The 26567-nt window shown below is 48.5% G+C and overlaps 1 protein-coding gene across 1 annotated transcript in view; it reads left to right on the plus strand.

Annotated features, from left to right (window-relative positions):
• The window catches only part of LOC120048605 (cell adhesion molecule 4-like), a 752359-nt gene that overhangs the window by 173533 nt on the left and 552259 nt on the right, over window positions 1-26567 (plus strand). The gene's annotated exons all lie outside the window — the stretch shown is intronic.

The raw sequence follows: 26567 nt of genomic DNA on the forward strand, positions 1-26567 counted from the left end.
AGCTCCGCCATTGGTCAAGGCAGCCACCTGTCATCCCACCGCCGTGACCGCTGATTGGTTCAAATATACACTGGAATGTCAGTCATATGCAAATCTCACTCGGTCAGTCACTGATCGCTGCAATGAAATAGAGCTCCTAAAAAAATACATATAAAATTAGAACATGACTTCCTATTGGCTCTTATGTTATTCAATCCAACCGTGACGTATCTGGCGTTAATTTATTTGCTACAAAGCCCAAGTTCCCCAACCTGAATCATACCGCAATAATTAATTTACATAATCCGCCCATGTCCCATCTCCATTGGTCTATTTTAGGTAGTATGCAAGATTGATTGCAGAGCAAGCAAATCGAACAGAGACACTCGGATGGAGGACAACAAATCGCTTGACAGAAGTTTAAAAAAGGTCCCTCTCACCAAAAATTGTTTTTAAAAACACATGCCGTACCGACTTCGTCCATCTGCATAGGGAGCGCTCTAGAAATCAAACTCTTTGAAGTGGACCAGTGAAGCAGTTTCCACTAGATAGCACAGCCACAAAGTCAAAATTGGCAATATGGTAAAAATGTATGAAAACAAAAATGTGCTTTTTGGTCTTAATTTAAGGTTAGGGTTAGGCAAGGTTAGCAGTGGGGTTAAAGTGCAAATGACAAGTGTTTTAACTACTTTGCAGATACGAAACAAACAGACAATCGTATCAGTTAAAAATATCTAATTCCAAGTTTATGCTACAAAAACCAACTTTTATAAAATGTTTTAAAAATAGGTTCTATTTGACTCAACATTCCATGAGGTATACTAAGGCATTGTTGCCAGAATAGATGGATGCAGTTCAATGCATGATTATAATTCATCAATACACTTCTTGGTAGTCCAAAAAATATTGCTATCAGGTTGTAAATCACAGCTGGCCTGGTACATTGTTTTCTGCCTCCATTCGGGAAGCACTGTTTTAGTTTCAATGACTGAATATTTTGGACAAAAACTGACAAATGTAACTAAGGCTGAAATGTCAATACAATCAAACTAGCAAGGGCTATGATCACAAGTAAGTCATAACATGGCTAATAGACTAGCGTATCTATTGATGTAGCAAGCTAAAAACACAGAGCCTAACGTTAGTTAGCTAGCTAGCTGCTAGGAGAAAGTCATGCCATTGGAGGAGCGACTTTTTTCCCCGGTGGCTTTTCACAGCTAGAGATGCAGGTGTCATTTGGTTAGCTAGCAAGAACTTGAATAACTGTCATCCAGTTACCTAGCATTGTAGCGTTCGTCGTCGGAATGAGACCAAAGCGCAGTGGGGGTTCCGGTGGGGGTTCCGGTGCGGGACGCAGACCCCGCTCCGCTTTAGGCTCCCCCCACTTCGGTGGCGCCTTCGGTGCAGGGACCGTCGCCGGGACCTCCGGACCGTAGATCGTCGCTGCAAGCTCGTGACTGGGGACCCTCGTTGCGGGCCCCGGACTGGGCACCCTCGTTGCGGGCCCCGGACTGGGCACCCTCGTTGCGGGCCCCGGACTGGGCACTCTCGCTGCGGGCTCCGGACTGGAGACCGTCGCTGGAGGCTCCGGACTGGAGAACGTCGCTGGAGGCTCCGGACTGGGAACCCTCACTGATGGGAGGAGACGTATAGACAGCCTGGTGCATGGGGCTGCCACAGAGCCCACCAGGCTGGGCAGACATACAGGAGGCCTGGTCCTTAGAGGCACAGGATGAACCAGGCTGTGGGGGAGCACTGGAGATCTGGTGTGTAGCCTTGGCACCACTCCTCCAGGCTGAATGCCCACTTTAGCCCGGCACCTCCCGAGCGCAGGCACAGGTTGAACCGGGCTGTGGGGGAGCACTGGAGATCTGGTGCTTAACACGTGCACCTCTCCTTTTTGCTGCATGCCCACTTTAGCCCGGCACGTGCAGGAAGCTGGAACAGGCCGCACTGGGTTCTCCTGGCGAACTGTGGATACCGTGCGTAGAGCTGGCGCAGGATAACCCGGGCCGAGGAGGCGCACTGGAGACCAGGAGCGCTGAGCCGGCACCACCCTACCTGGCTGGATACCCCTCTTTACGCGGCAGGTACGGAGAGCATGTACTGCACGCACCGGGCTGTGACTTTGTACTGAAGGCACGGTGCGTAAAACATGGCACTGGAACCGTGACCAACTCCGCTCGCCCCGCTTGCCAACCTGTGTGCCCCCCCCAAAATGGGGGGGGGTTGCCTCTCGTGCTCCCATCTCTGCCGTAACTCCTGATCTCTCCGCTCCTCTCTATCTGCCGCCGCCTCTTTCCATGGCAGACTTTTGTCGCCTGCCATGATCTCCTCCCATGTCCACGATGTCCTAAACTTCCTTCTCTCCCGTGCCCAGGATCCCTTCTCCTCCTGTCCACGCTGCTTGGTCCTTCTTTGGTGGGGTGTTCTGTAACGTTCGTCGTCAGAATGAGACCAAAGTGCAGCGTGGAAAGTGTTCATGATTTAATGTTCACAAAAACACTCAAACAAAATGACAAAAGGAGAAAACGAAAGCGCACAGTTCTGTCAGGGAAACAACCTAAACAGAAAACAACACCCCACAAAACCCAAACGGAAAATGACAACTTATATATGATCCCCAATCAGAGACAACGATAGACAGCTGCCTCTGATTGGGAACCACACTCGGCAAAACAACAAATAAATAGAAAACATAGACAAGCATATCTCTTGCGTTCGCAAATTCACTCTGGCTATCTGGCTAGCCTAGTGGTTAGAGTGTTGGGCCAGTAACTGAAAGCTTGCTGGATCGAATCCCCGAGCTGACAAGGTAAAAATCTGTCGTTCTGCCACTGAGCAAGACAGTTAACCCACTGTCCCCCAGGCGCCGAAGACGTGGATGTCGATTATGGCAGCCCCCCGCACCTCTCTGCTTCAGAGGGGTTGTGTTAAATGCAGAAGGCACATTTCAGTTGAATGCATTCAGTTGTACAACTGACTAGGTTTTCCCCTTTACTCTGATTTCAGAGCACTCTTGTCTGAGTGTGCCAGAGCGCAGAATAACTGATGAATTTACGAATGCACAACACCTACTGAATATGACCGGTGTCAGTAAACGTAGGTAAAAAATAAAATAATAGTTAGTCACGAACGCTCTAGATAACATGTAAACAACCTAACTAAATCTGCTAGGGTGAGTAAAATAGGCAGAGTGAGGTCTCATTTGTGTCTGGAAGTAGCAAACTAGCCAGTTAGCTTGGGTGCTTGGTTGGGACAAGCTGCCGAAGGAAGAGTAGGCTTGTCACGTTCGTCGTCCTCCTCATCTGAGGAGGAGTAGTAAAAAGGATCGGAGGACCAATGCGCAGCGTGATACGAATACATCGTTACTTTTATTAACGAAGAACACTTACAAAACAATAAACGGACAAACGAACGAAAACGCAACAGTCCCGTATGGTGACATACACAAAGACACAGAAACAGGAACAATCACTCACAACCCACAATACAAAACAGGCTACCTAAATATGGTTCCCAATCAGAGACAACGAGAAACACCTGCCTCTGATTGAGAACCATATCAGGCCAAACACATAGAAACAGACAAACTAGACATACAACATAGAATGCCCACTCATATCACACCCTGACCAAACAAAACATAGAAACATACAACTCAAACTATGGCGTGACAGTACCCCCCCCCCCCCCCCCCCCCCCCCAGGTGTGGACTCCGGCCGCAAAACCTAAACCTATAGGGGAGGGTCTGGGTGGGCATCCGTCCGCAGTGGCGGCTCTGGCGCACTCCACCATAGTCATTACCCGCTTCAGTGGCCTCTTTAGAGCGGCGACCCTCGCCGCCGACCTTGGACTGGGAACCCTAATAAAGGGCCCCACTGGACTGAGGAGCGCCTCTGGACTGAGGGGCGCCTCCGGACTGAGGGGCAGCTCCTGACTGAGGGGCAGCTCCGGACTGAAAGGCAGCTCCGGACTGAGGGGCAGCTCAGGACTGAGGGGCAGCTCCTGACTGAAGGGCAGCTCCGGACTGACGGGCAGCTCAGGCGGCTCAGGCGCCTCTGGACTGAAGGGCGGCTCAAGCGCCTCTGGACTGAATGGCGGCTCAGACGCCTCTGGACTGAAGGGCGACTCAGGCGGCTCCTGACTGAAGGGCGACTCAGGCGGCTCAGGACAGACGGGCGGCTCAGGACAGACCGGCGGCTCAGGACAGACGGGCGGCTCAGGACAGACGGGCGGCTCAGGCGGCTCAGGACAGACGGGCGGCTCAGGCTGCTCAGGACAGACGGACGGCTCAGGCGGCGCTAGACAGGAGGGCGGCTCAGGCCTGCCGAGGCGCACTGTAGGCCTGGTGCGTGGTGCCGGAACTGGTGGTACCGGGATGGGGACACGCACCTCAGGGCGAGTGCGGGGAGGAGGAACAGGGCATACTGAACCCTGGAGGCGCACTGTAGGCCTGGTGCGTGGTGCCGGAACTGGTGGTACCGGGCTGGGAACACGCACCTCAGGGTGAGTGCGGAGAGGAGGAACAAGGCATACTGGACCCTGGAGGCGCACTGTAGGCCTGGTGCGTGGTGCCGGAACTGGTGGTACCGGGCTGGGAACATGCACCTCAGGGTGAGTGCGGGGAGGAGGAACAGGGCATACTGGACCCTGGAGGCCCACTGTAGGTCTCGTGCGTGGTGCTGGAACTGGAGGCCTGGTATGTGGAGGAGGCACCGGATATACCGGACCGTGGAGGCGCACTGCAGGTCTCGAGCACCGAGCCTGCCCAACCCTACCTGGCTGAATGCTCCCCGTAGCCATGCCATGGGCTGTGCTGGTGAACCGGGGACACCATGCGTAGGGCTGGTGCCATGTACCCCGGCCAGAGGAGACGCACTGGAGACCAGATGCGTAGAGCCGGCTTCATGGCACCTGGCTCGATGCCCACTCTAGCCCGGCCGATACGAGGCGCTGCTATGTACCGCACCGGGCTATGCACACGTACTGGAGACACCGTGCGTATCTCCGCATAACACGGTGCCTGCCCGGACCATCTCTCTCCACGGTAAGCACGGGAAGTTGGCTCAGGTCTCCTACCTGACTTAGCCACAATCCCCGTGTGGCCCCCCCCCAAGACATTTTTGGGGCTGCCTCTCGGGCTTCCTTGCCAGCCGTGTTCCCTCGTAACGCCGGTTCCCTTTTCCTACTGCCTCCGCTCTCCGGGCTGCCTCCACCTGTTCCCATGGAAGGCGATCCCTTCGAGCCAGAATCTCCTCCCATGTGTAACATCCCTTGCCGTCTAGAATGTCCTCCCATGTCCATTCCTCTCGAGCTTTCGGCCGCTGCTGCTGCTGCTGCCCGTTACCACGCTGCTTGGTCCTTTGGTGGTGGGTGATTCTGTAACGTTCTTCGTCGGGCGAAAGAGAGGAGGACCAAAATGCAGCGTGATGATTATCCATTTTAATAGAATACTGTAGCAACGAACAAAAACAATAAACCGACAAAATGAACGAAGACGCAACAGTCCCGTATGGTGACATACACAAAGACACAGAAACAGGAACAATCACCCACAACCCACAATACAAAACAGGCTACCTAAATATGGTTCCCAATCAGAGACAACGAGAAACACCTGCCTCTGATTGAGAACCATATCAGGCCAAACACATAGAAACAGACAAACTAGACATACAACATAGAATGCCCACTCATATCACACCCTGACCAAACAAAACATAGAAACATTCAACTCAAACTATGGTCAGGGCGTGACAAGGCTACAATTCCCCATCGTTTATCAGTGCAATTTTACGGCCAACTAGCTGAAAGTTTGGGTTCATCTAACGTTAGATTTTAGCACATCTTGCTCTGGCGAGCATTAGTTAATGATCTTGTTGTTGTTGATGTGCATCACTGAGGGAGAGAGAACCTACATTTCATGGTTGTTTGATAAATAGGACTGTAAAGTTCCCAAATGTAAGAGGACTCCTGTGGTATTTGCAGAAATCCATTCAGGTCTATATTGTGGCTTTTGGCAAATGCGTTCTAATGATCTAAAGTTGTGTTGTTGCAACTGCCTGTAAACACACAGTCCAGTTCAAAGTGAATGATGGCAGGCCTGTGTGGCAAATGGCATGTTTGCAAAAAGGCCTACTGTAGCTTCGATTGGCTATGACACACCGGCCTGCGTAGACTCCGGTCCTGGACGAGACATACAGTACCAGTCAAAAGTTTGGACACACCTACTCATTCAAGGGTTTTTCTTTATTTTTACTATTTCCTACATTGTAGAATAATAGTGAATACATCAAAACAATGAAATAACACATATGGAATCATGTAGTAACCAAAAAATTGTTAAACAAATGAAAATAGATTTTATATTTGAGATTCTTCAAAGTAGCCACCCTTTGCCATGATGACAGCTTTGCACACTCTTGGCATTCTCTCAACCAGCTTCATGAGGAATGATTTTCCAACAGTCTTGAAGGAGTTCCCACATATGCTGAGCCCTTGTTGGCTGTTTTTCCTTCACTCTGCGGTCCAACTCATCCCAAACCATCTCAATTGGTTTGAGGTCGGGTGATTATAGAGGCCAGGTCATCTGATGCAGCACTCCATCACTCTCCTTCTTGATCAAATAGTCCTTACACAGTCTGAAGGTATGTTGGGTCTTTGTCCTGTTGAAAAACAAATGATGTTCCCACTAAGCGCAAACAAGATGGGATGGAGTATCGCTGCAGAATGCTGTGGAGCCATGCTGGTTAAGTGTGCCTTGAATTCTAAATAAATCACTGACAGTGTCAGCACATCCACACCATCGCACCTCCTTCTCCATGCTTCACAGTGGGAACCACACATGTGAAGATCATCCATTCACCTACTCTGCGTCTCACAAAGACACAACGGTTGGAACCAAAAATCTCAAATTTGGACTCATCACACCAAAGGACAGATTTCCCCCGGTCTAATGTCCATTGCTCGTGTTTCTTGGCCCAAGCAAGTCTCTTCTTCTTATTGGTGTCCTTTAGTAGTGGTTTCTCTGCAGCAACTCAACCATGAAGGCCTGATTCACGCCGTCTCGTCTGAAAAGTTGATGTTGAGATGTGTTACTTGAACTCTGAAGAATTTATTTGGGCTGCAATTTCTAAGGCTGGTAACTCTGATAAACTTATCCTCTGCAGCAGAGGTAACTCTGGGTCTTCCTTTCCTGTGACGGTCCTTATGAGAGCCAGTTTCATCATAGCGCTTGATGGTTTTTGCGACTGCACTTGAAGTAACTTTCCAAGTTCTTAAAATTTTCCGGAATGACTGACCTTCATGTCTTAAAGTAATGATGGGCTGTCGTTTCTCTTTGCTTATTTGAACTGTTCTTGCCATAATATGGACTTGGCATTTTACCAAATAGGGCTATCTTCTGTATACCAACCCTAACTTTTCGCAACACAACTGATTGGCTCAAACGCATTAAGAAGGAAAGAAATTGTCACGATTGTCGTATTGTGGAAGAGAGGAGGACCAAGGCGCAGCGTGATAACAATACATCTTCTTTATTTAACGAAGACGAACACGAAACGAACACTGACAAACTATACAAAAACAACAAACGACCGTGAAGCTAATTAAACGAAAGTGCAGACACAAGCAACTAACGTAAAGACATAGACCCACAATCACCCACAACCTACCTAATGACTATGGCTGCCTAAATATGGCTCCCAATCAGAGACAACGATAGACAGCTGTCTCTAATTGAGAACCAATCTAGGCAACCATAGACATACAAACACCTAGACTGAACACTGCCCCATAAACATACAAAAAACCCTAGACAATACAAAAACACATACATCCCCCATGTCACACCCTGACCTAACTAAAATAATAAAGAAAACAAAGATAACTAAGGCCAGGGTGTGACAGAAATTGCACAAATTAACTTTTAACAAGGCACACCTGTTAATTGAAATGCATTCCAGGTGACTACCTTGTGAAGCTGGTTGAGAGAATGCCAAGAGTTGCAAAGCTGTCATCAAGGCAAAGGTCATACTTTGAAGAATCTCAAATATAAAACATTTTGATTTGTTTAACACTTTTTTGGTTACTACATGATTCCATATGTGTTATTTCATAGTTTGGATGTCTTTACTATTATTCTACAATGTAGAAAATAATACAAATAAACAAAAACTCTGGAATGAGTAGGTGTGTCCAAACTTTTGACTGGTACTTTATGTTTTTATTAGGTTTAATTTACTGCAGTGTCTATTAATTGTTCAAACGCATGGCCGCTTTCCCACTCTATATTGCTATAGAATTCTCACAAATGCCTTACTATACGTTGTTCCCAAACATTCTATTAATTTATGAAAACATGAAAATTACCATATCTAAGTGCTCGCTTAGAATTAAACATTTTTTTAAAGTGTAATATTCTTCCTGGTGGTGTATATGAACAGATAAAAAAAAAAAAAAATGTCATGTGGCTAAAATTCTGTCAGTTCCACTAAGGTTAGAGTTAGGTTTAAAATCACATTTTAAGAAGATCAATTGTAGAAATAGGCAGGGTTTATGACTTTGTGGCTGTGGCAACTAGTGACAACCCAGTGAAGCCTGTGAGACCACACTATCTGTATCTTTGGGCTTTTTGTTATTAAAATCATTAATAATATTTTCAGACAATTCCCTTCCACATTCCAGGAATCATGTCATTTATCCTCTGAGCCTGTAGGGTTATTACAGTGTAATAACATCAACCAGTCATCTAGCATCATCTAATGTAGCCTACTCTCTGATGTTATAACTGCTGCTCAGTGCTCAGCCATGTGTTTTATGACTCAGCAGGGCATACACACACACCATGTGACTGAATTACAGGAATGATAAAAAGAGACAGAGTATTGGTAATGAGTAATTAGCAGCATTAAAGAAGCTTAGAGGAACCAACGCTAGTGTCTTTTCCAACTAGATTACTATTCTACTACTTCTTCAACTAATTGCTCCACTACCATTGTGTTTTAAATAGTGGCAGTACAGCAGCAGCAGTTCTACATAATGGTAGTCATGAGTATTAGAAGTAGCCTAATGTTTGTGGAACGATGAAATACAGTTTCACCACCATAAAATCAGATGGTTGGACAATTATTCACTCTATTACAACATGTTATTTAACCACGTGTACGCGACACACATACACACTGCTATGCGTGGTTGGCACACACACTGGCATGTAAACTGAGTGGTAAATGATCGAGTTGTTTGTGGAGCGTTTCTCTCAGTTTCCGTGTCATTAGTCAGAGACGGAGAGGGGAGGCGAGCAATGATGTCATTTTCCACCATAAAAAGCCCATTCAATCCCAGAATATTAATTTTCAAAATGTTTCCATAGTGCAGCTTAACATTCCCTAGACTGACTTTTAAATGTGTGTGTGTGTATATGTTGAGCACACACATCATGCACACACACAACAAGCACACACGCTTTCTGACAGATACAAGAACACAAGCGTGTACTGTATACATATGCACACCTGTACACACATACGCAGTCGCACTTACACACAAACCAGGACTGAGAAAGAAAATGAGTGGTGGAGGTTTTAGAAACAGGGGAAAATGGGTGGGAATAGAAGAGAGGGAGGAGGTAGTATCAGTGTAAAAATAGACTAACAGTCATGCTGTGTAGAGGGGAGGAGGTAGTATCAGTGTAAAAATAGACTAACAGTCATGCTGTGTAGAGGGGAGGAGGTAGTATCAGTGTAAAAATAGACTAACAGTCATGCTGTGTAGAGGGGAGGAGAGAGGGAGGGGAAACAGAACTTCTCTTATGGGAGGAAGGGTGGAGAGGCCAGAGATGGGGGAGATAGATCACACACACACACACACACACACACACACACACACACACACACACACACACACACACACACACACACACACACACACACACACACACACACACACACACACACACACACACAGAGTGCAGTGAGTGCAAACACACAAATCAACTACTAAGGGCACTGACTGCAACTCATATTACTGAAAAAAGGCTGCCTATAGATGTCTACATATCATTTATCACTAAATACTGCTGCTAATAGAAAACTCATAACACGTGCAAACATACACACATTATGACAAATTGAGTGTGTTGGCACAGTACATCTACACACAATTTTCACTAATGGCTGCAAATAGCGTACTTCATAACACACAGTCTAAACTATGACAAATAGTGTGTCTAATACCCTCCAGCACAGTGTACATTTTATTTGAACTGTTCTGTTCAAATACAATAGAGGGAGGGTCTAATCTCCCTCTTCTAGCCAGTCATCTCACAGGGAGCTTTGGGAGCCAGCCAATAAGGTCACAGCGAGCGCGACTAGCTCAGATCAGGCAGATGTTGTTGTCATAGTAAACAACTTATATTAACGTTTCTGTCACGCCCTGACCTTAGAGAGCCTTTTTATGTCTCTATTTGGTTTGGTCAGGGTGTGATTTGGGGTGGGCATTCTATGTTTTGTTTTCTATAATTTTGTGTTTCTATGTTTTGGCCGGGTATGGTTCTCAATCAGGGACAGCTGTCTATCGTTGTATCTGATTGGGAACCATACTTAGGTAGCCCTTTTTCCCTCCTTTCATTGTGGGTAGTTAACTTTGTTTGTGGCACTAATGCCCTGTGAGCTTCACGGTTGTTTTTCGTTTGTTGTTTTGTTGGCGACATTTTGAAATAAAAAGGAAAATTTACGCTCACCAGGCTGCACCTTGGTCTTCTTCCAGCAACGGCCGTGACAGTTCCAGAACCACTACTGAAAGACGACAGACATACAGTATCTGCTCTCAGCTAATGTCAACAGCATCCTACCCTTTTGCTTAAATGAAAAATTCAGGAAAAATTGAAAGATTAACTTAATCAACATTTAAATGGCAGTCGAAACAGCCTTATTCTTTGAAGTGTTCTTATCTGTCATTCATTGTTTTGTCCATTCAGCTGGGATTTTCTCTCCAGTCTCTGAGGGAGTCACTTCTGTCATGGGAATACCCAAGCCTGTGGCATTAAGCGAACGGTTAAACGAATGGGCATTAGACCCGACCTCGACGAAAAAAGTGAGAGAATACAGCTTTGAAACTGCCCTGAGCTCTGACCATGTCAATACATATAAACCGCTACAGAGAGCGCCAGAGGGAGAGAGGGGAGGTTACAGCCCTGTCACTGAGGGTACACTGTTATTAAACTACACTGAACAAAAATATAAACGCAGGCCACAATCAACAGCCTGATCAACTCTATGTGAAGGAGATGTGTCGCGCTGCATGAGGCAAATGGTGGTCACACCAGATACTGACTGGTTTTCTGATCCACGCCCCTACCTTTTTTAATTAAAGGTATCTGTGACCAACAGATGCATATCTGTATTCCCAGTCATGTGAAATCCATAGATCAGGACCTAATGAATGTATTAAATAAACTGATTTCCTTCTCTGAACTGTAACTCAGTAAAATCTTTGAAATGATTGCGTATTATATTTTTATTCAGTATATTTTGTGCGTAAGGGCTCTACAAACCTGTTTTTTATGAGTTTATAAATGCTTTCCTAACCCTAAATAATCTACAAAATGATGAAACAGAGATGAATATACACATATTTTCATGTCTTTCTGTCATTGATCCCTAATAATCTGAACTGTTCCCTCCATATAGTCTGTCGAGACAATTCTAATTAAAGGTGCCACATTTAAAGGGATGGCTTTAGATACATTGAATCAAAACTCAATGAGAAAATCTGTTGGCCGGCAAGTGGGTGGGTTTTCAGCAGTTGAATAAAATGTATTCAGCGCGGGCAGTGCAAGGGAACCAAGCCGGCAAAGCCTGTTATGCACCTGGCATAAGGTAAGTGTGAATACCAACTACTGAGAAGTGCATAGGAAAGGCGTGCGTAGGAAAGGTATACATTTCCTGTCTGAATTGGTCCCACAGTGATGATATAAAAATAAAAAGACTCCATGGGGGCTATAAACATATGCAAGTTAAACAAGAGTCATTTTGTTATGTAGGCTATGTGACACACATTTATGTTTGGTAGGAAAACATGTTGGGTAGCAACAAATGAAACTGCACGCGGCTGCAGAGAGATCACAGAACAACAGGCAGGAAATACAAGAGATTATCAATAGACATTCAAGCCATTAAATTGAGGATAGACTAAACCTAGAATGATGAGATTACTTGGGCTGAATACTCCTCTCCCTCTGAGAGACCTAATAGATCACCATGCAGACTTGACTGAATAGTGACAGACCACTAGTCCTCAGGACAAAATGAAAGGACATGGAGAGGAGTGTTGAAATTAAAGGGAGAAAATCTCAAAAGAGAGAGACCCCCTCAGCTAAGCTTAACGATCTCCCTCTCCTGTCTCTGATTGGTGGAGCTCTGCCCTGTATCTGTGTAGGAGTTTGTTCTCATCGAACCAAAACCTACATATTGAGGGACTGCATAATACTCTGTGTCTACAGGAATATCTTCACACTGTATGAGGTGTTTATCTATGCTGCGGGTGTGTGTCTGTGCGTTTATGTCCAGTTTCTCTGTGGGTGTTTCCTGTTCTCTGACATGAGGCTCTACGTAAAGTCCCTGACTTTCCGCCCCCTCCAACACCACCCTGACTCCCACTCTCACCTGGCATCACATATAGGGGCACGCCACAGTCTCTCTCTCTCGCCTCTTTCTCCCTCCAACACCCACCCTGACTCCCACGCTCACCTGGCATCACATATAGGGGCACGCCACAGTCTCTCTCTCTCGCCTCTTTCTCCCTCCAACACCCACCCTGACTCCCACGCTCACCTGGCATCACATATAGGGGCAAGCCACAGTCTCTCTCTCTCGCCTCTTTCTCCCTCCAACACCCACCCTGACTCCCACTCTCACCTGGCATCACATATAGGGGCACACCAGTCTCTCTCTCTCGCCTCTTTCTCCCTCCAACACCCACCCTGACTCCCACTCTCACCTGGCATCACATATAGGGGCACACCACAGTCTCTCTCTCTCGCCTCTTTCTCCCTCCAACACCCACCCTGACTCCCACTCTCACCTGGCATCACATATAGGGGCACACCACAGTCTCTCTCTCTCGCCTCTTTCTCCCTCCAACACCCACCCTGACTCCCACTCTCACCTGGCATCACATATAGGGGCACACCACAGTCTCTCTCTCTCGCCTCTTTCTCCCTCCAACACCCCCGACTCCCACTCTCACCTGGCATCACATATAGGGGCACACCACAGTCTCTCTCTCTCGCCTCTTTCTCCCTCCAACACCCACCCTGACTCCCACTCTCACCTGGCATCACATATAGGGGCACACCACAGTCTCTCTCTCTCTCACCTCTTTCTCCCGCCCACTTTCTCCCACTCCCCAAATCCATCTCTCCCCCTCTCTCTCCTTCCTCCTACCAGTCATTTGCTCTATCCAATTATAACTCGATTTGCCACCCTCCACAGTTACCATGGTAACAGTCATGTTGGGCACAAGTCCACATGTCACTTGTGGAGACCAACGGCCCACTGAACGCACCACAACACACACCACCCTCCACCTGGCCTCTGTGTCTTCCCTAGAGACAGAGCGTTATGATGTCATCTATTCGTGCGTAATCAAATCATGGAATTCGGCTTCTGTAAAAAACAGAACTAGTGTGCGTCACGTCAACCTGAAGCTTTCCTGAGACCGTGAGCTGTGTGTGTTTCAGTGTGTGATCCAGTCTGCCCAGACAAATCATGGACATGGGTACAAGAGATGCTCAGTGTTCTTCAGTACACACATATCCACCATCGACAGTCGAGCTCTTTATCGTCTGTTATTTTCAGACACAGGACACATGCGCACTACCACTGAGCATTACCCTGTTCCAGAGCACAGTACTTCTCCTGTTCCCACTCCCTAGCCACTGATCTAGGATCAACTCAACATTGCCAAATCCTAACCTTAACCATTATAGGGGGGAACACACCAAACTGACACCAGATCAGCGTCTAGGTGCACCATCCTCCCCTGTCCCTGTTCCGTGGCTGAGATGTAATGTGTGTGTTTGTCCACCTGGAGGCAGTATGAGCCAGCAGATAAAGCACCAGCAGATAGACAGAGCCATGCCAGACAGCCTGGGAAAACACTCGAGCAGGAGAGAGAGGAGGAGAGCGGGAAGAGAGATGTTTGACCTCCCTAAAATAAAAACTCCTCTCCTAAAGTAAAGCTAAGCCTGACTTAGGTCGGAGAGCACCTGAACTTCAGAGGAACATTAAAAATTAACTTTTTAGACCCCCCCCAAAAATATATGTTTTATGAAGTACAATAGTGACGCATAAGCTTGCCCTTGTGTATTTGACTATATATACATGGTAATATAACGATATGAATGAGTGTTAGTCTATCCAGATGTGTGGTAGTCTGTTGCCATGGTCTGGGAGCCAGTGCGAGGCTTTAAGTGTTACGTAAAGGGGAGGGGGGGGGTTGTTATTCCCGGGTATCTGTATCCGGGTAGACCAGGATGGCGAGAGGGAGAGGAGGAGACTGCAGTGCGATGGAGCGAAGGGTTAACATGGAGAATGGGCGCTTTTTGTGGTTTGGGAAAGGCAGAGCGAGACAGAGAAAGGAGAGGGGAAGAGACGGGTCTCCAGTTGCTTTTCCTGAGTGTGTGTGTGTGTATAAGTGAGTGCCCTGTGTTGGGTGTGTGTGTATAAGTGAGTGCCCTGTGTTGGGTTTGTGTGTATAAGTGAGTGCCCTGTGTTGGGTGTGTGTGTATAAGTGAGTGCCCTGTGTTGGGTGTGTGTGTATAAGTGAGTGCCCTGTGTTGGGTGTGTGTGTATAAGTGAGTGCCCTGTGTTGGGTGTGTGTGTATAAGTGAGTGCCCTGTGTTGGGTGTGTGTATAAGTGAGTGCCCTGTGTTGGGTGTGTGTGTATAAGTGAGTGCCCTGTGTTGGGTGTGTGTGTATAAGTGAGTGCCCTGTGTTGGGTTTGTGTGTATAAGTGAGTGCCCTGTGTTGGGTGTGTGTGTGTATAAGTGAGTGCCCTGTGTTGGGTGTGTGTGTATAAGTGAGTGCCCTGTGTTGGGTGTGTGTGTATAAGTGAGTGCCCTGTGTTGGGTGTGTGTGTATAAGTGAGTGCCCTGTGTTGGGTTTGTGTGTATAAGTGAGTGCCCTGTCTTGGGTGTGTGTGTATAAGTGAGTGCCCTGTGTTGGGTGTGTGTGTATAAGTGAGTGCCCTGTGTTGGGTGTGTGTGTATAAGTGAGTGCCCTGTGTTGGGTGTGTGTGTATAAGTGAGTGCCCTGTGTTGGGTGTGTGTGTATAAGTGAGTGCCCTGTGTTGGGTGTTTGTGTATAAGTGAGTGCCCTGTGTTGGATGTGTGTGTGTGTATAAGTGAGTGCCCTGTGTTGGGTGTGTGTGTATAAGTGAGTGCCCTGTGTTGGGTGTGTGTGTATAAGTGAGTACCTTGTGTTGGGTGTGTGTGTATAAGTTAGTGCACTGTGTTGGGTGTGTGTGTATAAGTGAGTGGCCTGTGTTGGGTGTGTGTGTGTGTGTATAAGTGAGTGCCCTGTGTTGGGTGTGTGTGTGTAAGTGAGTGCCCTGTCTTGGGTGTGTGTGTATAAGTGAGTGCCCTATGTTGGGTGTGTGTGTATAAGTGAGTGCCCTGTGTTGGGTGTGTGTGTGCGTGGCATGCCCCATGCTGCATCTGTGTGTGTTTGTAACTGGCCGGCCCCGGTGGTGGGTGTGTGTGTGTTTGTGTGCCCAGATTCGGGTGTCTGTGTGTGCCAGCCTGCTGTTGGGTAGATGTGTGTGAAGGCGCTAAGCCCATTCAGGCTGGCCGTGAAGCACTGACTATCCAGATTTCACCTCATAATCACAGAGAAGGCTGGAGTTTCCATCGCAAATCTGTTTCCATTTGGCTCTGTGAGAAACTAATGGGGTCTACTAACTAACACAGGGCTGAGAAGGATCATTTAGTTCTAATAGACTCTGTATGAAGCATGCACCAACCACACGCACAGTCCTAACCTCACTACAAAAGGTTCATTCATGCTACATACAGTAGATTTGTATTCCAGAAAGTAATGGCATAACCTTGTTTGACCGGGCCTGGCCAGAACTAGGCTAATGCTGTAGGTGGTCACTTTAAAGGTGGAGCACATAGCCTAACTAGAATAAGAAGTGAAACCGTTGATTTGAATTATTTAGAGAACAGTCAGATTCTGAAATCAAAATGTTGGAGTAGGCGTGTCAAAATGGGAATGTAATGTAGAGGCCTAAGTTGTTTATCAGAGTACTATTTATGCGTCCATGTTGTTCCATATGATGTACAGCAAATTGCCCTTAGGAGGTAATAAAGCCTGAGAAAAACACAGTTACCATGACTTTGTGTGATGTGTATTTCGTGCTGGGTTCTGTGGTACAAACTTGAAAATAAAGATTTGACCCCGAGCACTTCAACGTCAACTACAAATCAATTTAGAGAGCTTGTCAGAATTCTTGTCTTGCGTTCATGTTCAAATGTTAACTAAAATGTCAGAGACGAACCGAAAGAGGCAGGACTGTGTCTTTCCACTTCCACTGACTGCAAATGGAAGGGGAACTGCGTAGCGTCAGCTTCTATTTGTACTGCATATTGTGTGTGTGTGCGTGTACATCGATGTATGGGAGTGTTTGCTTTGTTGCCATGGCAACAGACATTTTGGCACGTACACATCATTTCCGGTGTTTGATGATTGATGCGTGGTTGCGCACACACACACACACACACACACACACACACACACACACACACACACACACACACACACACACACACACACACACACACACACACACACACACACACACACACACACACTACTTACAATGCATCATGCACATATGATATACTTTCCTCTTTCATCCTCTCTCCCTCCATCTCATCCTCTCTCCCTCCATCTCATCCTTTTCTCACGTAGTCGCGCAATGCTCAAAAAAATAAAGGGAACACTAAAATAACACATCCTAGATCTGAATGAATGAAATATTCTTTTAAATACTTTTTTCTTTACATAGTTGAATGTGCTGACAACAAAATCACACAAAAATTATCAATGGAAATCAAATTTATCAACCCATGGAGGTCTGGATTTGGAGTCACACTCAAAATTAAAGTGGAAAACCACACTACAGGCTGATCCAACTTTGATGTAATGTCCTTAAAACAAGTCAAAATGAGGCTCAGTAGTGTGTGTCGCCTCCACGTGCCTGTATGACCTCCCTACAACGCCTGGGCATGCTCCTGATGAGGTGGCGGATGGTCTCCTGAGGGATCTCCTCCCAGACCTGGACTAAAGCATCCGCCAACTCCTGGACAGTCTGTGGTGCAACGTGGCGTTGGTGGATGGAGCGAGACATGATGTCCCAGATGTGCTCAATTGGATTCAGGTCTGGGGAACGGGCGGGCCAGTCCATAGCATCAATGCCTTCCTCTTGCAGGAACTGCTGACACACTCCAGCCACATGAGGTCTAGCATTGTCTTGCATTAGGAGGAACCCAGGGCCAACCGCACCAGCATATGGTCTCACAAGGGGTCTGAGGATCTCATCTCGGTACCTAATGGCAGTCAGGCTACCTCTGGCGAGCACATGGAGGGCTGTGCGGCCCCCCAAAGAAATGCCACCCCACACCATGACTGACCCACCGCCAAATCGGTCATGCTGGAGGATGTTGCAGGCAGCAGAACGTTCTCCACGGCGTCTCCAGACTCTGTCACGTCTGTCATGTGCTCAGTGTGAACCTGCTTTCATCTGTGAAGAGCACAGGGCGCTAGTGGCGAATTTGCCAATCTTGGTGTTCTCTGGAAAATGCCAAACGTCCTGCACGGTGTTGGGCTGTAAGCACAACCCCCACCTGTGGACGTCGGGCCCTCATACCACCCTCATGGAGTCTGTTTCTGACCGTTTGAGCAGACACATGCACATTTGTGGCCTGCTGGAGGTCATTTTGCAGGGCTCTGGCAGTGCTCCACCTGCTCCTCCTTGCACAAAGGCGGAGGTAGCGGTCCTGCTGCTGGGTTGTTGCCCTCCAACGGCCTCCTCCACGTCTCCTGATGTACTGGCCTGTCTCCTGGTAGCGCCGCCATGCTCTGGACACTACGCTGACAGACACAGCAAACCTTCTTGCCACAGCTTGCATTGATGTGCCATCCTGTTTGAGCTGCACTACCTGAGCCACTTGTGTGGGTTGTAGACTCCGTCTCATGCTACCACTAGAGTGAAAGCACCGCCAGCATTCAAAAGTGACCAAAACATCAGCCAGGAAGCATAGGAACTGAGAAATGGTCTGTGGTCACCACCTGCAGAACCACTCCTTTATTGGGGGTGTCTTGCTAATTGCCTATAATTTCCACCTGTTGTCTATTCCATTTGCACAACAGCATGTGAAATTTATTGTCAATCAGTGTTGCTTCCTAAGTGGACAGTTTGATTTCACAGAAGTGTGATTGACTTGGAGTTACAATGTGTTGTTTAAGTGTTCCCTTTATTTTTTTGAGCAGTGTTCCATACGCGCAAAAAATGTATTTCTCTCAAATTTGGTGTCCAAATTTGTTTACATCCCTGTTAGTGAGCATTTCTGCTTTGCCAAGATAATCCATCCACCTGACAGGTGTGGCATATCAAGAAGCTGATCATTACACAGTTGCACCTTGACCTGGGGACAATAAAAGGCCACTTCTAAAATGTGCAGTTTTGTCAATTGGCATGCTGACTGCAGGAATGGCCACCAGAGCTGTTGCCAGAGAATTTAATGTCAATTTTTCTACCATAAGCCGCCTCGTTTTAGAGAATTTAGCAGAACGTCCAACCGGCCTCACAACTGCAGACCACGTATAACCATGCCAGCCCAGGAACTCCACATCCAGCTTCTTTACCTGGGGGATCGTCTGAGACCAACCACCCGGACAGCTGATGATACTGAGGAGTATTTCTGTCTCTAATACAGCCCTTTTGTGGGAAAAACTCATTCTGATTGGCTGGGCCTGGCTCCCCCATGGCTGGACCCCTGGCCAGTCATGTGAAATCAATAGATTAGGGCCTAATTTATTTATTTCAATTGACTGATTTCCTTATATGAACTGTAACTCAGTAAAATCTTTGAAGTTGTTCCATGTTGCGTTTATATTTCTGTTAAGTGTATATAAAGTCACTTTTATCTGCAATATGATAGGCTATTCGTTGTGTGTGTGTAGCAGTATTGTAGAGGCCTGTTCGTATGTGTAATTTACACTCAAAGCTCATCGTAACTACGCAGTAAGTACACACCTCCCTAGTTTCTCTCTGACAACCACATGCACAAACAAGAACTCACACCCTCTTTCTCTCAAGAGAGAGAAAACACCCACATACACTTGTCTCGCAAAGACAGACAAATAGCTCGACCTACAACACATACAATCACACTGAATACAACAACAGGCCATCTAAATGTCATACCACTGCTCCAGCGCAGATGGAGAAATGTTGATTCACTGTTTATTGATCACACACGCACGCACGCACGCACGCACGCACGCACACACACACACACACACACACACACACACACACACACACACAGAGAGAGAGAGAGAGAGAGACAGAGACACAGAGAGACACACACACAGAGAGACACACACAGAGACACACAGAGAGAAAGAGAGCCCACACAGGAGCTTGAAGCACAGAGGATTCTTTACACACCCACATGCACTCTGGCACTGTAACGTGAGCATGCAAACACACACAACTCTAAAATGGACAAGCCCAAACCAACTCACTCAAAAATAACTCCCAGACCTTATTTTACCCCTTCATACTATACAACATGACACAGAGACACACGCTCAAACGCTCACACACAACGCGTCATTGATAAGTGGCGTAGATAATAGCCTTTGGGGAAAGGCAGCTAACCAAACCATCCCTCCGTCTCTTTAGACACACACACACACACACACAAACACACACACCACACACACACACACACACACACACACACACACACACACACACACACACCACCACACCACCACACACACACACACACACACACACACACACACACACACACACACACACCTCTGGTTCTCCTGTAGGATTACCTCCTGTCAATAATGTCCTATTGTTCATTACAGAAACTGACACACACACCAGAACACACACACACACCAGAATGGTAGAATTGACCGTACTGGTGCAGTGGTAGCCTACATACCGTATCCTAACTGGGACTGTACCCCTTCTTACAGTCAGACGGCACTGCAGAGATGGGACTGAGAGGATTCATGTCAGTAGCATTCTCTCAAAGACAAAACCCCAAATGTCATTCATCCTCTCTTTCAGAGGCCTTCCCCACTCTCTATCTAAACCCAGTTTCAAACAATGATGACACACACACACCCAGCGAGAGATGGTGGAAACGGTCCGTATTAGGCCTACATTACATACAGTATATCCTGTATTTTATACCCATTTAAACTGAACTGATTTCCCTACTCTGACCCAACAGTCACCGACCAGCCCTTCCTTGTTACTGTAAGCCCTGGGTCAGTGCTATCCAAGATCCTTGGGATGTCCCTAAACTAAACCTAACCTTAATCCCTACTGTTACCCTAACCTAAATATTTTAAAATGCCAACTTCAATGGGGTAGGGAGGTCCCAAGGAACAAGGATAGCATGGACCGTAAGGCCTGCTGAACAGACCAGACATCCCAGTACCCTCCCTTCACTAAATGTCACTAAACTCATTCTGTTTAACGAGAGAAATGACCTGCCCAGAAGTCAATCCCTGTTCCGTAAATGTGAATTTGGTGGAAAATGAAACTAGGTAACCATTTTTCATGCTGCTGTTGCTGCTACAACAAACTGTGCATTCACGTTTCAAAAGATCTTCCATTTCATGATGCCAACCTAGGCCTGGCCTGGAGTTAAACACAATAATCAAAGCATAGTAGTCACATTAAATAATCATAATATTATAATCATCAGCATCGGGTCTCCCTGCTCGGGCGCCTGGGCTCGCATGTCGCTTGGGGCCCACTGCAAAAAATTGATAAACTCCCTCCTAATGGGTGTCCCGAAAGGTCTCGTGCGGTCGCTCCGGGTCGAATCCCCTCTCCTCCTCTTGCATCCCTCGGGTTACTGCATTCCCTCTTTCTCCTCTCCCTTTTCCTCTAAAGAAATAGGGGGCCGCTAGGGCTGTGGGCTGCTAAATATTAAATTCCCTCTCTGCATTCCCTCTCCTGCTCTAACTCCCCTCCCTCTCTCTCTCTCTCCCTCCGAAGGGTCCCTCTCCCTCCTCGCTCTCACGCTTAAACTTCACCTGTTCCTCTACTTGCAACCACAAAACCAAAAAAAAATCATCCCTGGATTCTCATTCTAATCCCTGTCCCTGCGCATGGCTGCCCTCCCACTCCTACAACTCTCATATCCCTATCCCCTCCCCCTGTCCCCTCCGCCTCACATCCCTCCTCATTCCCTTCCTATCCTCATCATCCTCCATCCTCCCCTAAATCTCAAAGGGCTAGGATCTCCACCCTCAATCATCCCCTCCTTAATCTCATCCCTGCGACCTGAATCCCTCATCCAGGGGAGAAAGTTGCATTCTCAAATCCCTCCTCCCTTCCCTTGGCTCCCGAAAAAAAAGATCCCTCCGGCCTCTTCCTCCCTCATCCCCCCCATATCCCTTTCCACTCTCCCTCAATCCCTCCCTTCCAAATCGCCCCGTGCAGAGCACTCCATCTCATCACATCCCTGGCCGCTATCCGGGCCAGGGGGGGGTTACTCCCCATCCCTTCCCATTCCTCCATCATCCCTTTCCCCCCGTTCCTCTACCCAAGATCTAATCAGATAAATCTCATTCCCTCTCTTCTCTCTCTCGTGCTCTCCCCCATCTCATAACCTATTACAATCCCTCCCGTTCTCATTCCCGTTGCCTCAATCTCATATCCATCTCCCTTCCCCCCTCCAAACTATCCTCTATCCTCTAACTACTACTAAACTAACTAAGCTACCTCCTATCCCTCTCCCTTTTCCTCTATCTCTCCTCTACTAACTACCCAAATCCACATCCCTCCCCTTTCCTCTACCGGGCCCCTAAAACTATCTCCCAAATCTCCAATCTTCTCAAACATCCTCTTTCTCAATCCCTCCTCTCTGCTCCTGTCTCCCTCATACCCTCTCCAAAAGTCTCTTCTCATATCCCTTCTCTCTTTCCCTCTCTCTTTCCTCCGCTGGATCCGTCCCCCTCCCTCTTCTCCCACAATTCCTCTCAGCATCCCTCGCCTGCTCGGTCCCTGGTCTTGCGTCAGCTCCACAGGTCCCTCTACTCCGCTCTTGCATCCCTCCCGTCGTGGGTGATCTCACCTCAAATCTCATCCCTCCTCTGGGGTCATGGGGGCCCTTTAAAATCAATTCTCAAAATTCCCTCGTCGGTGTTCCCCCCTCATCAATAATCCTCGTTATCATCTTCGTCACATCAGATTCAAATCTCATAAAACCCAACTCTCACAATTCCCTCGCTCTCTCTACCCTTCTCAAAATCTCTATCCCTCTCATCCCTCGTCCTCTCCTCTCTCAAGGATCATTTAATCTCAATCAATTCTCATCCCGTCTCGACATTGGTGAATATAAATCTCATCCGGGGCTTCTCACATCCCTCTCGCCCCCATACGCATGCGCCTCTGCGGCTCTCCTTCCTCCCTCCCTCCCCTCACAGTCCCTTCTCCTCTCCTCATCGCCTCTCTCCCTCATCTCCCCCTCTCTCACAATCCCGTCCTCATCTAAACTACCCTAAAATAACTACCCTAACCCAAAATAAATCTCATTTCCTCATCCCTCTCCTCCTGCTTCTCTCTCGGGGTAAATCGTCCCTCAAATCTCGGCATCGCCTCGGGTCCCCGTGGGGGGTGGCATCTCAAGCCAAAATCCAGAGAGGGGGCAACTCTCAATCTGCATCCAGCTGCCTCGGGCCCAGTTCCCTCTACCCAAATCTCAATCAAATAATCTCCCGCTAATCTATATAAAAACTACCTACTAACTACCTCTACCTCTAACCCAAAATCCTCATAATCTCTCCCCTCCCCGGGCGTGGCTAATCTCAAAAAAGATCTCATCGCATTCAAAATACTCACCAATCTTCATCCTGGTCCGCCCCGTTCCGTCTACCCAATCTCATCCCTCTCCTCCCTCTCTCCATCCGTTTCCTCTACCTCCAATCTCACATCCTGATCTCTCCCAGTTTTCCTCTACCCAAATCTCATCCCTCTCCCATTCCGGCTAACCCATCTCATAAATACCCCCTACCGCCTCTACCCCATCTCATTCATCATTCCCTTCCCCTCCCCCCCGTTTACCTCTACCTCTACCACCTACCACCACCCACCTCATTATCACCTCCAGATCATTTCCCTCCTCACTATCTACCCCACCCTCATCATTCCCGTTCCCACCGCCTCTATACCCCACCTCATTCTACCACCACCCTCAATTTTCCCTTCCCCCCTGTACTGTTACCCCTCTACCCCATACTGTAGCCCTCTACCCATCTACATCTTATAAATATCTCATCCCTTCATCTCATCCCTCCCCCCTGTACCTCTACCCCATACCCCATCCGTCATATCCCACATTCTCCTCAATCATCATCTCATCCCTACCCTTTTGAATCTCATTTTCCCCTCTAACCCCTCTACCCCCACCACTACCCTAAAGTACCTCTACTACTATACCGTCTACCCAATACACCTCCCACTCTCATCACATTCTCAACATCTCCTTCCAACTCATCCCTTCCATTCATTCAATTTCATATATTTCTAATATCCCTCCCCGTAACCTCTACCCAAAACCCTCTAAACAACCCAATACCGTCTACTAACCCTCTACACACCATCTAACCGAGTAACCACCCTCCCTCTATGTAGTACATCTACCCCAAACTACCCCACCCTACAGTGTTACCTCAACCCCACCCTCCTACTACCTCAAAACCCCTTCTAAACCCCCTCTAAATCCCTCACCCATACCCTCTATAACTACTCATAAAAAACCTCTACTCTACTCTACACCCCGCTTAACCTCTAACCTCTAAACCCTACCCCCACCCCACCTTAATTAATTAACCACCCCCAAACCCACCTCATCATATCATCCCTAAACCCTAGCCTGTAACCTACTACCCCATCTCATCCCCTATCCCCAAGTCGATCATCCTTCCCATCAACTCACTTTCATTTCATTATCCCTGCTCACATCTCATTCCCTCCCCCCTCTGCCATACCCATAACTACCCCATCTCATCCTCTCCCTCCCTGACCTCCTTACTCCCCCTCTCCCTAACCTGTACTTACCTTACCCCATTCTATCATCCACTAACCCGACCACCTCTAGCCCCACATCTCATCCCTACGCTTTACTCTTCATACCTACCCCATCTAATAACCCCTACCCCCGATTTTATAACATCCTCTTCTCCTTCTACTTACCCCATCCTCATCCCTCCCCGTCTATACCTCTACCCCTCATCTCATCCCTTCCCCGTTTACCTCTACCCCACCTCTCCCTCCCCGCCTTTACTCTACCTCACACTCATCACCCCTGTATTACCCTACCCCACTCATCACCTCCGCCCTCCCCCCTAAGCTACCTCTACCCTCTACCCCTCCATCCTCACGTTTACCTATCCCCCTCTTCCCTCCCCCGTTTACACCTACGTAACCCATACTCATCCTCCCTCCCCCCCCGGTAGCTCTACCCCATCAGCTCATCCCTCCCCGTTTACCTCTACCCCATCTCATACCTCCCCCTGTTTTAACTACTCTACCCTACCATTCATCCCCACCCGTTATACCTCTAACCCATTCTCATCCCTCCCCCAGCTTACGCTATACCCCTGCCTACATACCCTACCCCTCCCCTTACCTCTACCCCATCTCATCCCTACCCCCTGATAACCTCTAGCCAGATCTCACTCCTCCCCGATTTAACCTCCTACCCCACCTCATCCCTCCCCGTTTATCCTCTTCACCCCACCTCATCCCTCCCCGTTTACCTCAACCCCATACTCATACCCTCCTCGCGTTCTCCTCTACCCCAACTCATCCCTCCCCGTTTATCCTCTACCCCACCTCACCTCCCCCATTTACCGACTATTACCACACCTCATCCCTCCCATTGTACCTCTACCCACCTCATTCCTCACACATTTACCTACTACCCCAACCATCACTCCCTCCCAGCTTACACTTACCCCACACTACCCCAACCCATTGACCGCGTCCCCAATAATTACCCTCACCATCATTACCTCTCCCATTTACCTCTACCCATATCATCTATGTACCAGGCCCTTCTCAGTCCGATGTGGCTCACCTGTCCCGGGCGCTCGTCCCACATGATGATGTCTTTGCCCATGGTGTCGGAGGTGGCAGGTTCTCTGCCAGGCAGTCTAGAGGGGCCAAGCAGCGGCTGTAAGGAGAGGGTGACAGGCCACTAGGCTGCTGAACCTCCCCCCCAAACGAGCCTGTCCCTCGCCTACTCCGCCTAACCCAAGGACCTTCCTGGGTTGCGTGCAGTGGGCAGTGGGGCTTCCCGAAAGAGGGTGGCGGGGGTCCCTGGTGGAGAGGAGAGGCATAGCCAAGCGAGCGGTAACCAGGGGGGTGCGCCGATGTCAGGCGTAGGGGCGGGCAATGCGTATGACACAGCACCAATGTAGTAGGGGGTGGGCCTACGGAGGAGGACTGTGCCGTTGGTCCAATGCCCGATCGCGCAGCAGCCAGCGTTGATGGTACAGGGATTTGGAGAGTGGAGACAGAGCTGGGGAGAGTAACGCTGTTAAGAATCTTAGGATCACCTACTCCCCCCCCCCCACGGCCCTAACGGAACGCTCTGTGAACTTAAGGGCGCATAGGGAACTATTCCCCCCGGGTCACCCGCACGATTCTGGAGAGTCCCGCAGGCCTGCTGGAATGTGTGGGACTGGAAACGCGCGTGGGCCTGAGTACTGGAGGGCGAGCGCGGAGTTGAGGACAACCAGGAGGCGCGAGGGCGGGGAGAAGGTGTTGCAGGAGGAAGGGCGGGGCCCCGGGGTGGGCTTGTGTGCCACCCCTCCGGGCCGACAGGACAGAGAGAAGCTCGGAGTGTAAGACTCGCTGGGTGAGTGTGCCTGAGGGTTCTGCGACGGACGGAGGAGGATCGGGGAAAACGAGCGCAGGGGTGCAGGTACCCCCTAGCTCCAGCTCAGGTCATTGGGGAGGTAGTCAGTGGTGCGGGGTGGAGGAGGAGAAGGAGCGGAACGTAGCTTGAGTTTCGGTTGCTGGGGGCTCATGGGGACAGATTGAAGGTCAGCGTTAGTGTAAGGCATGACGCTAGACCCATAGGTATGCCTCTCCCTCTCATGCCCCCCAGGGTCGCTGCTCAGCTTGCCCCCTGTGCGCACTGGGGTGTCTGTAGTCACGAGGACGGGGGATGGACGCGAAGGACTGAAGAGCGCGGTGATGGGGAGAGAAGTGGCGGGACGGGAATCCGAAGAGGGTGGCGGGTGAGGGAG

This window comes from Salvelinus namaycush, chromosome 5, assembly GCF_016432855.1.
Source record: "Salvelinus namaycush isolate Seneca chromosome 5, SaNama_1.0, whole genome shotgun sequence".
Classification (NCBI taxonomy): domain Eukaryota; kingdom Metazoa; phylum Chordata; class Actinopteri; order Salmoniformes; family Salmonidae; genus Salvelinus; species Salvelinus namaycush.